A 12,617-nucleotide genomic window follows, 5' to 3' on the forward strand; every position below is an offset into this window, starting at 1 on the left:
CTCATTGATCTTATCTTCCACCTAGTTCACATAATCCAAAAAAATAAACTTGTTGACTTAGATCCATCAAATTCATAATCTTTCTAATAATACTGGTACTTGACATTAACTTTCTTTTGATGCTTGACACATACTGCATTGCTTTGCATCCACTAAAAAAAATCACTCGTTATGAACTAAAGTTTACTAGTGCTCGACATCAACTAAAGTTTACTTAGCATCCACTATTTTTCTTGGCTTGCACTAAAATGAAATTTTATACAGTTCCAACTAATTTTCTACTCGGCTTGCACTGACTTTTCTTAGCACCTACTATCCATTCGGTCAAGCTTTGCATACAAACTTTGTTTAACTTTTTCTTCTGAACTTGCTTAGTGTATCCAGCCTTTGCATACTTAAGTAGATTATCAATGCACTATGATATCACTATCTTAGCTAATTTTTGTACTCCTTTGTATACCATAACTCAACCTTTCCTCTAGGTGCTTTTGTTACATCTTTTTGTTCAAATCCTTTTCATCAATCAAACAAGTGATAATACTTAAATAATATAAGTAGTTGTTTTACTAGCAAAAATAAGGTTCAACTTCAGTGACAAAAAAATGATTGAAACACATTTATCATACTTGTATCAATCTATTTTCAATAATCTCCCTCTTTGGCATTGATGGAAAACCAAACTGATCAACCAAACTAACTAGGTTAAAATAGTAAGACCAACAAAATACCAAAAAGAAAATAATTCCTTGTATTGAAATCTCTCCCTTTATCAGAAACTTTCATCTTTTCAATAGTTTACAAAAATCTATTATTTCATCCTTATGACTAAATTACTTCTTATATCTCCATCTACATTATCTCCCTCTTACTAGGTAGACGTTATCAATAGATACACTTTCTTTCTGTCAGCATGTCTCCCTCATACTATGCATTAGAATTTCTCCCTCTTTGTTCAATCTCTGATTTCTTGTAATTCTTTTGATAATTAACTATCTCCTTCTTTCTTGTATTTCCCTTGATCAATAATTATCTCTCACTTTGTCAATAATGCTAAAGACTTATCATCTTAATATGCAGATATGAATTTCTTTAGGTTCTTCTATGTCATCTTTCTTGTGACTGATTTGCAATTTGATACTTTAGGTGGCTTCTAAAGTAAGATCCTTTGCATCAATTTGTAACATATGGCAATCATCTTTTTTGATGCAAGACACTCCTTTTGTTACTTAGATAGCCTTGGATAGGGGTATCACCCCTAGTTTGCCTCTTAGATACTCATGAGCATCCTTAGGTAGAGCTTTTATGAAGATATCAACAATTTTCTCTTGTGTTAACATATTCCATCTTCACCTCTTTGTCTTGAACTAATTTTCTCAATTAATGATACTCGATTGCAATGTGCTTAGTCTTTGTGTGCATCATTGGATTCTTTGAGATGTTCATAGCACTTGTATTGTCACAATAAAGTATTATTGGTTCTGTGATCTCTTCCTTCATGCCTTTGAGTAGCTATTTGATCCATACAATATTTGTACAATTTATAGCAGTAGCAACATATTTAGCTTCAGTAGTAGATTGTGAAGTGTAGTTTTTCTTCTTGCTGGTTCATGTACAACTAGTCTCTTTCCTAAGAAAAATGCTCCTCCACTAGTGCTCTGATGCAGTAGTAGGTAGCAGAAGTCTTCAAAAAAAAAGGAATGGTAGAAATTCACAAATTTTGTCAACACCCAAGGTGAAGGGTCCTAGTGCCAAATACCTATCATAGGTATGGAGATGGGCTTATAGGAAGGTTATCACAACCCCACAAGACAAGGTAACCTAATCACTAGGTCGACCCAAGTTCTAAGCACCAAAAAATCAATATGCATTAATGGATTCCCTTAGCCAAAAGAGGGATCGAACCCCAAAAACTAGATACAAAGACTAGGGGTGGCCTATAATAACTAATATGGCCTATTTAGGTCCTAACTAACATGAAAAAATGATTCATTTCATCAAAGACAACTTATAGCATGAAGTTGCTTTGAAAACCCAATAAATTGGATTGTAGCCCTCCTAGAATGAGAAAGAGGCATAAGTTTGAGTTCTTCCAAACAACATGGTGACTTGAAAAATGATTTGGATACCCTTTTGGGTTTTATTAAACATGCCAAAGTTCCCAATCATGGAGAGGAATAGAGGTTGCCACTATTGCATCATTAGATTAGATTCCTAGGCCTAATTAGGGCTCCAATTGCTCTACAAGTACACTTTCTACAAAGGATAAACACAATCCAAATATTAGGATATGTGGGGGAATGTAAAAGAAACAATATTCCAAGGTCTTAGCCTGTCATGAATCCAAAGAATCAATCTAGAAGGGACTATTGTAAATGCTGATTGGTGTACTCATGATGATGCACACCTAGGGTATGGTGGCAAATCCAACTCCTTGCATCTTTTGGAAAAAAACTTGAAAAATCTGAAAGTAAATAATTAAAACTTGCATTCCACCAAAGGGCATCAATTTACCATGGTGGAATGTGTCAAAATGACCCAGTCCTAGCAAGATGCTGATTTGTAGGCTGATTCCTAGGCAACAAGCAAGAAAATTTGATAACTTTCAAACCATGAAGAATTAGAACATGAGACTTGATGTAAAATGAAATAGATAAAATTGTCCAACTTTTAGAACCATTGGAACATCCCCAATCATCTTTATAGTTCTATACAAGGGTTTGCAACAAGTGTTTGTGCAAGGAAAAAGCTAATTTTTATTGATTTCAATGTCAAAATTACAATTGTGTTTCCTATCATTGGCCTACACGGCTTTATAGGACTTCTCCAATGGTTAAATGGTTGGTTTGAATTTCCTAGCCATTAGAGGATTTTTTTTTGAAGTTTTTGACTATTTAAGATCTGGACCAAGTTTGGTCTTCAGATTTGCATTTTTGCAAAATTTGCAAAAATGCAAATCTGAAGACCAAAATTGGTCCATACCTTAAATAGGTGATCCAACATGGATCTAGTTATTAAAAACTAGTAAAAACCTAGAATCCTATTAATTTTTAGGCTTTTTGATCATATATGACCATAGTTACCCAAGGGCTCATAAATATGCCTAATCCTAGAACTAGGCCTTACAATTGGATCAATGTGCCAAACTATCCTAAGAAAACTATCTAGGATGCTGAGGTGTCTTCTTTGATGAATCTAGAGTGGGTGCTCCTACACCATACTCCCCTTGAGTTCTAAAACTCAAGTCCCTACTTGAGGGTAGCAAATCTATTGAAGTGCCATGTTGCCTGATCTATTCTTCTGTTAGCCAAGTGACATCTATGTTGGGGAGCCCCTTCCATTCAACCAATTACTACATGTAATTATTGGTTCTAGTTTTATTTAGAAGCTTTCTGTCCAATATCTCCTCTAACTCCACTAGTTTTCTTGGTGGAATATTAGTGACATAATCTTCATCATTTTTGTCTTCATCTTGCTGATCTTATGATCCTGCAATAGCCTTGTAAGGTGTGAGATTTGCAATATTAAATATAGGGGAGATCTAGAAAGTTGGTGGAAGAGAGATCTCATAGGCATTTTCACCTATCTTGTTAAGTATGCAACAAGGTCCCACTTCTTCATTTGCAACTTGGAATACCTTCCTTTAGGTAGTCTCTCCTTCCTTAGAAAAGCCCAAACTTTGTCTCCCACTTTGAAGTGGACTTATCTCCTTTTCTTATCAGCATTCTCTTTGTTATTCAAGTTAGACTTTTGCAATGTTTTCCTTACCTATTTTTGTACCTTTGTTATTAATTTTTCCAATTCTTGGCCTTAAGTACTGATTTTAAAATTAGAGGGAAGTTCCATTAGATCCAATAGTCCCTTCAGGTGTAGACCATACACTACTTGAAATGGTGTTTTGCCTATTGATCTATTTAAAGAGTCATTAAAGGAAAATTCTACTTGGGGTAGAATTGCATCCCAAATTTGAGCATATTGTTTAGTTAGGCATCTTAGGATATTTCCTAGGGACCTATTCACCACCTCAGTCTACCCATCTATCTATGGATGATAGGCTGAACTATAAGTGAGATTTGTACCCAACTTTTTGAAGAGTGTCCTCCAAAAGTTCCCTTGAAATTTCACATCTCAATTTGATACTATTGTCTAAGGCAAGCCATGAATCTAGACTACTTCCTTGAAGAAGAGATTGGCTATATGAGATGCATCATTTGTGCTCTTGCATGGCACAAAGTGGGCCATCTTGCTGAATCTGTCCATTATGACAAATACACTATCATAACCTTGCTTGGTTTTGGGTAGTCCCACAAAAAAATCCATTGATATGGATTCCCAAGGCCTTGAAGGGATTGGTAAGGGTTGATAGAGCCCTTGATTTGTTTTCAGTCCCTTAGCTTGTTGGCAAATGGTACAACATTCAATGAATTTCTTGACTTCATTGTTCATCTTAGGCCAAAAATAACTCCATTTCAGCATGTTTGCTATTTTGTCAATGCCAAAGTGACCTCCTAGGACACGAAAAAGTTTTTCCCTTATTATATTTGCTCTCATTGAGAACTTTGGTATGCATAGTTGTGCTCCTTTGAAGATAAGCCCATTCTAAATCAGATATTCAAAATAATCAGTATGATATCTACTCTCCATCTTTGTACAAATCTGATATATCTCTACAAAATTAGGGTCATCTGAGTACAAGTGTTTTGAGAGATTTAATTCCAACACTTTGAAGTTGCACTTCTTCAACAAGACCAATCCTCCTACTTAGATCATTAACAACCTTGTTTGCTACACCCTTTTTATGCTTAATATTGAAGGTAAAGGCCTACAATTGTTCTACCCATTTAAGATGCTTGACTAAAATTTTTTCTTGTGAATTTAGAAAACTCAATGCATGATTGTTTGTATAGACAAAAATTCCTTTGGAATCAAATAATGCCTCCATTTCTTGAGGGCTTGGACCATGGCATAAAGCTCTAGGTCATATGTAGAGTATTTCCTTTTAGCCTCATTTAATGTTTCTGAAAAGAAAGGAACTAGTTTTCCTTCTTGGCTTAGGACAACACCTATAGAAAAATTACTTGCATCTGTCTCCACAGTGAAGACTTTGTTGAAATCTGGGAGAACCAAGATAGGATACTGAGATACTCTATTCTTCAAGTATTGGAATGCATCATTTTCTTCCTTTTTCCATTCAAACTTGTTTTTCTTCCCACCTTTTATTGTTTCCAACATTGGTGCACACATGACTAAATTTTTTAATGAATTTCCTATAGAAGTTTGAAAGCCCATGAAAGCTGCTCACGTCACCTTGATTCTTTGGTGGAGGCCAATTAATGATTGAATTTACCTTCTTAGGATCCATCTTGAGGGTACCTTATGAAATTACAAATCCTAGGAACACAAGTTCCTTTTTCATAAACGTACATTTTTCCAAGTTGATTACCAACTTGTGTTGATGGAGTCTTCTTAATACCTGTTCCACATGATTAAGATGGTCTTCCATGCCATGGTTGAATATTGGTATATCATCAAGGTAAATTACAACAAATTTTCCAATAAAATCTATGAATATCTCATTCATAAGCCTCATAAAAGTACTAGGGGCATTGCATAAACCAAAAGGCATTACTAACCATTCAAACATACCTTCAGTTGTCTTGAATGTTGTCTTCCATTCATCTCCTAGCTTGATTATGATCTAATAGTAACCAAACTTCAAGTCTATCTTGGTGAAGTAGCAAGTGCCTCCTATTTGATCCAATAGGTCTTCAATCCTTCGCATGGGGAACTTGTACCTTATTGTGATTTTATTTAGAGCCTTACTATCTATACATAACCTCTATTTTCCATCCTTTTTAGGGGCCAATATTGAAGGTATGACACAAGGACTAAGACTCTTTTGAATGAGTCCTCTTTCCAACAATTTAGTAACTTGTTTTGCAATCTCTGCATGCTACAATGGTGTCATATTGTATGGTGCCTTATTAGGCAAAGATGAACTTGGTATAAGGTCTATTTGATGGATAACGTCCCTAATGGGAGGGAGGCTAGTGGGCAAGTCAATAGCAGTGACATCCTTGTACTTTTGCAACAATTTAACAATCTCATTTGGTATGGGTTCCTTTTGATCAGACCTAATGTTATCCTTGCATTTTGAAATCAGAATGAATGACTCCATATTAGATTCCTTCAAGGTTTTTAGCATCTCTTTTTCAAACTTGTTCTCAGGCAGGGGCTTCATAGTGAAGGTCTTCCCATCTTTGGTGATAGAGTAGGTGTTCTTCCTACAATGGTGTATGACATCAAAATCAAATTGCTAGGGCCTACCTAAAAGGATGTGTGAGGCATCCATCTCAACTACATCACAAAGGACTTTGTTCTTAAAATCAGATATAGAAAACTCTACCCAAGCTTGTTCTATAACTAGAGTTTGTTGGCCTTTGGTTAACCATGACACATGATAGGGGTAAGGGTGTGGCTTCTTAGGGAGATTTAACTTCTGCACCATTTCACAAGACACAAGATTTTTAGTTTAACCAGAATCTATAAGAACATTGCATACCTTTCCTTGACACTTGATCTTTGTCCTGAAGAGATTCTTCCTTTTTGGAGGTTCTTGAGTTTGTGGTATTTGAAGGAAGACTCAAGTCTCATCATCAAACATGCTCCTTCCTCTAGTTCTAATTCTCTAGAATCAACATTGTCTTCTTTCTTATCTTCTTGGGCAAATGCTGCTCTCCTCTCACTTGATTATTATTGTTCCTCTTCTCCAAGCATCTTCTTGCATGGTGTCCCATTTGATTACAATTGAAACACTTCATAGGTCCATTACCTCTTCCTACATTTGTTCTTCCTCTATTCAAAGGTCTTCTTCCTCTATAGTTTCCTCCTACATTAGAGTCACTATTTTCTTTGTCTCCTTGGTCAGAGATCTTGTTGTTGCTGCCACTACTTTGTCCCTTATTGCAAGAATTTTTGTTTCCTCTAAAATTTTTCCCACTATCATTGTTCTTCCCTTTGCCAAAATCTTGCTTCCTCTTCCATTTTCCCTCTACCTTTAGTGCCATTTTATAGCATTTGTTAACCATGATAGGGTAATTTAGGCTAAGTTCCTCTTGAATGGGCACCTTCAAGCCATTGATGTATCTTGCCAATTTCTCCTCATCATCTTTTTCCATATTGATCTTCATACATAGTTTTAGGAACTCCTCTGTATATGTGCCTACATCCATGTCTTTTTGTTTCAAACTTTTCTTCCTCCGATGGAGTTGTACCCCATAATCCTTAGGTACATAGGTTTCTTTGATCAAAGCTATCATTCTATTCCATGAATGGATCATTCACTTTCCATTCTTCACGCTCTCTATTTGGATGAAGTTCCACGAAGTTAGGGCTGTCCCCTTCAACTTGGATCTTGCCATCTTTACCCTTTTCTTTTCAGGGATTTCCTCACATTCAAAGAATGTGGTCAAAGCCTCTATCCAATCCAAGGCTATATCTACATTCATCTTGCCATTGAAAACTAGCAAATCTATCTTCTCTTCCATGATTCTCCTTCCCATGGATTTCAAGGCATCAATGAGAGGCCTTTGGTCTATAGGGATGTGTTTTTCAGAGTCATCTTCCTCTTCATCACTCCCTTCTTCATCTTCAGAGCCATTTTGTTTGTCATTGTTCTCAAGCTTCTTCTCAGGTTCTTGAAGCCTCTCAGTTAAGGCCTTATTTGTAGCCTTTTGTTCTCTCACAATATTTTCTAACTCATTGTTTGTAACCCTTGCAGGGATCTCCTCACTCTTAGGTTTAGACATGGCTATGATACCACTTGATGTAGCAATAGGTAGCAGAAGTCTTTAAACAACAAGGAATGGTAGAAATGCACAAATTCCCTCAACACCCAAGGTGAAGGGTCCTAGTGCCAAACACCTATCAAAGGTATGGATATGGGCTTATAGGAAGGTTATCACAACCCCACAAGACAAGGTAACCTAATCACAAGGTCGACCCAAGTTCTAAGCACCAAAAACTCAATATGCACTAATGGATTCCCTTAGCCAAAAGAGGGATCAAACCCCAAAAATTGGATTCAAAGACCAGGGGTGGCCTAAAATCACTGATATGGCCTATTTAGGTTGTAACCAACATGAAACAATGATTCATTTCATCAAAGAAAACTTATAGCATAAAGTTGCTTTGAAAAACCAATAAATTGGCTTGTAGCCCTCTTAGAATGAGAAAGAGGCATAAGTTTGAGTTCTTCAAAAAAAAATGGTGACTTGACCAATTATTTTGATACCCTTTTGGGTTTTATTAAACATTCCAAAGTTCCCAAGCATGGAGAGGAATAGAGGTTACTGTTGTTGCAACATTAGACTGGATTCCTATGCCTAATTTGGGCTCCAATTGCTCTACAAGTACACTTTCTACGAAGGAGAAACACAATCCAACTATTAGGATATGTGGGGGCATGTAAAATAAACAATATTCAAAGGTCTTAGCATTTGATGAATCCAAAGACTCAATCTAGAAGGAACTATTGTAAATGTTGATTGGTGTACTCATGATGATGCACACCTAGGGTATGGTGGAAAATCCAACTCCTTGCATCATCTGGAAAAAAAACTTGCAAAATCTGAAAGTACATAATTAAAAATTTCATTTCACCAAGGGCATCAATTTCCCATTGTGGAATGTGTCAAAATGACCCAACCCTAGCAAGATGCATATTTGTAGGCTGATTCCTAGGCAACAAGCAAGAAAATTTGATAACTTTTAAACTATGAAGAGTTAGAACATGAGGCTTGATGCAAAATGAAATAGATAAAATTATCCAAATTTTAGGTCTACTAGAACATCCCCAATCATCTGTACAGTTCTGTACAATGGTCTACAACACGTGTTTGTGCAAGGAAAATGCTGATTTTTATTGATTTCAATGCCAAAATTACAATTGTTTTTCCTATCGTCACCTTACAAGGCTTTATAGGAATTCTCCAATGGTTAAATGGTCAGTTTTAACTTCCTATCCATTGGAGGAAATGTTTTTGAAGTTTTTGACACTTTTTCCAAAGTCGCTCAAAAGTTGCTGACAACTTTTGAGCAATTTTTGCAAAGTTTGCAAAAATGCAAATCTGAAGACCAAACTTGGTATAGACCTTAAATAGGTGATCCAACATGGATCTAGTTTTTAAAAAATATTAAAAACCTAGAATATTATTCATTTTTAGGATTTTTGATCATATTTGACCTTAGTTACCCAGGGGCTCATAAATATGCCTAATCCTGGAATTAGGCCTTACAACTGGATCAATGTGCCAAACTATCTAGGATCCTTAGGTGTCTTCTTTCATGAATCTAGAGTGGGTGTTCCTGCACCATGCTCTTTTTTTCATCAATTTTTCTAGCCCAATCAACACCAATATAGGCTCTTAATTCAAATTTCTCATTTTTCTTATAATATAGACCATATTCCTCTATTCCTTTCAGATATCTCATTATTCTCTTTACAGTCTTTAAATGATCCCCCCTAGGATTATTAGAGAATCTTGCAACTATCCCTATAGGTAATGCAATGTTAGGTCTATTGTGTACTACATATTATAATTTACCAATCATAGACCTATACAATGTTTGATTCACCTCAGCTGAATCATCATTCTTTGACAATTTTAGTCCTATCACCATAGGCGTACTTACTGGTTCAGAATTCTCCAATCCAAAAGTTTTTAGTATCTCCTTGACATACTTTGACTGAGTGATGTATATACCATATTTCATCTAATATACTTGTAAACCCATAAAGAATTTGATCTCCCCAAACATAGACATTTCATATTCTTATTTCATTTCGTTTGCAAAAGCCTTATATAAAGCATCTTGACCTCCAAATATGATATCATCAACAAAAATTTTAGATAACAAAATACCTTTTCCTTTCTTTGTCTTCATGTACATATTATTGTTATCATTAGTCCTTTCAAATCCAATCTTCACAAGATACTTATGAAGTCTCACATACCATGCCGTTGGTGCTTGTTTTAAACCATATAGAGATTTGTGTAATCTACATACCATATTCCTATTGTTGACATCAACAAATCCTTTTGGCTACTCTATGTAAACTTCTTCCTCTAATGTGCCATTTAGAAATGTGGATTTAACATCCATTTGATAAAATTTGAAACCTTTATATGCAAAATAAGCAAGCAGAGTTTTTACTCCTTTCAATCTAGCAACAGGAGCAAAAATTTCTCCATAGTCATTTCCTTCTTATTGTGCATAACCTTTGTAGACTAATCTTGCTTTTTTCCTTGTGACTTCACCATTTTCTTCTAGATTGTTTTTGAATACCTAGTTGGTGCCAATCACATTTTTATCTTTTGGTCTAGGAACTAGAGTCCATGTTTTATTTTTTTTCAATTTGTTCAATCTCTTCTTCCATAGCTTTACTCCAGTCCACATCTTCTAAGGAATCTTTCACTATTTTAGGTTCTTTCATCCTCAACAAACATGTATCTTTTCTCAATTTTTTCCTTGTCATTGGTCTAGCATCTTTTTTTGACATTATAGTCATGTTTGTTATTAGTGACATACACTGATTCAGATTGTAAGTATCTACCAAGCATATTGTATAGTTAACAATGTTAACCAAGCATTCAAGTGCTTACCAAGTTTACAATTGATGTGATGAGAGTCTAGTGTTAACCAACTTACTTAGTGTTAACCAAGTGACTTGGTTTATATCAAGCTCATAGTGATAACATTGATTGAGCTATGGAGTGTGAATCAAGTGATTCAGTTTATATGCCAAGTTTCATAGTATTCATCGAGCCACCAGTGTAGACCAAGTTCAAGACTACTTGGAAGTGATCAATATGGATCGAGCTTCTATGTCTACCAAGTGCATGATGATGCCAAGCATTGATAGTGGATGCTGAGTATTAGAACCTCACCAAACTAGTCTTCATAACTCGAGTTTCTTCATTTGGACTGACTTTGTGCATTTTGTGTAAACTTGTATTGTCATTGAATTTGTGATTTGTAAATTGGATTGGTATATATAATGTATTGTATCATATCCAATGTAATAATAAGGAAGTAATGTAATAAGTGTAGAAGAGAAGAAGTGCAAATTAAAAAGGCTACAATAGTATAAGGAGTAGAAAAGATTTATCTATCATAGTAAGGTGATTAATACACCCAGAGGAATCTCATTTAGCAAACCAAGTTGTAGATCAGAGATCAACTACTATTTCACTAATAGGTGGATCAATCAAATCCTTTCACAAGGTAGACCTAATAGTCTTATATAAATCTCTTTATCGAGTGCATACTTTATTGTATATTTTTAAATCCTTTTGCAAGGTGGACCTAGTAGTCCTTATTGCTCCTAACAAGGCAAATCATCAAAAGTGATCATTATAAGCCTTAACAGGCCAACTCTATACTACAGTACTAAAGCTTGTGGGTATCATCCCCACCCTGGTTTTACTTTCTATTTGGAAGGTTTTTGGGTCACCAAATTGTGTGTAAAAAGTGTTATGTATGCTTTAATGTTTTTAGTTTCTCATGCATGCAATTAGATCTGAATACACATGAAGGATTAATTACTAATTAAGGATTAAGTTTTATTGGTTTCTGATTCACCCTCCCCTCTTAGTAACTTAGTCTATCATATATATATTTTCAATAATCTTTATCTCCAATAATTTTTGTAGCAGGATGATGTCTCTTGACATATTTAGACAATCTTGGTTCAACTCTAGTTTCTTCATTTGGTCTTTCAACTTTAGAGTCACTATGTACATCTCTGTTAGCTAGCTTAACATCTCTTTCATGTACACTAATCTTAGAATCATAATGTACCTCAACTTCATTCCACAACTTAGCATTTGAATGTCGCTCAGTTACTGAATGCAATTTGGCATTCATAGTATGTCACTCAACAATCACTAAAACTTATTGTTGGTGTGCAACATCTTCTTCACTAGGCATACCTTCATAAAAGTATACAAATGATTTGTATTCTTCTAGTTCTTTCATAGGATCACCCTCACATACTTTTCTATATTCATCAAAGTTTACATTTTCAATTTTCACAACTTTGTTAGTGTTAGTATTTAAACACTTGTAAGCTTTACTTACCTTCTTCACTTTTTGCATCTAGTTTACCATTCCTGAAGTCTTTGAGAATACAAAATTTTCTTCCAAATACCTTAAAATATTTTACATTGGGTGAGTATCGATACCATAGTTCAAAAGGTGTTGAATGAGTACCTTTCTTGACTTATAGATAGTTCAAGGTATAGATAGCTGTACTTACAACTTCTCTCCAATATTTCAAAGCAACATTTTTCTCCATCATGAGTGTTCTAGCATAGTCCATTATAGATCTATTCCTCCTTTCAAAAATTCCATTTTGTGGAGGGGTTCTAGGAGCAGATGTCTATCTTTTGATACCTCTATCATTATAGAACATCTTAAACTCATTTGATGCAAATTCTCCTCCTCTATCAGATCTCAAACATTTTAGACTTTTACCTATTTCCTTCTCAACTCTTGCTAAGTACCACTTAAACACTCAAAAAATGTCAGATTTCTGTTTCAGAAACATAACTATCACC

This window comes from Cupressus sempervirens, chromosome 3, assembly GCF_028749045.1.
Source record: "Cupressus sempervirens isolate cs-2001-9-10 chromosome 3, ASM2874904v1, whole genome shotgun sequence".
Lineage (NCBI taxonomy): Eukaryota > Viridiplantae > Streptophyta > Pinopsida > Cupressales > Cupressaceae > Cupressus > Cupressus sempervirens.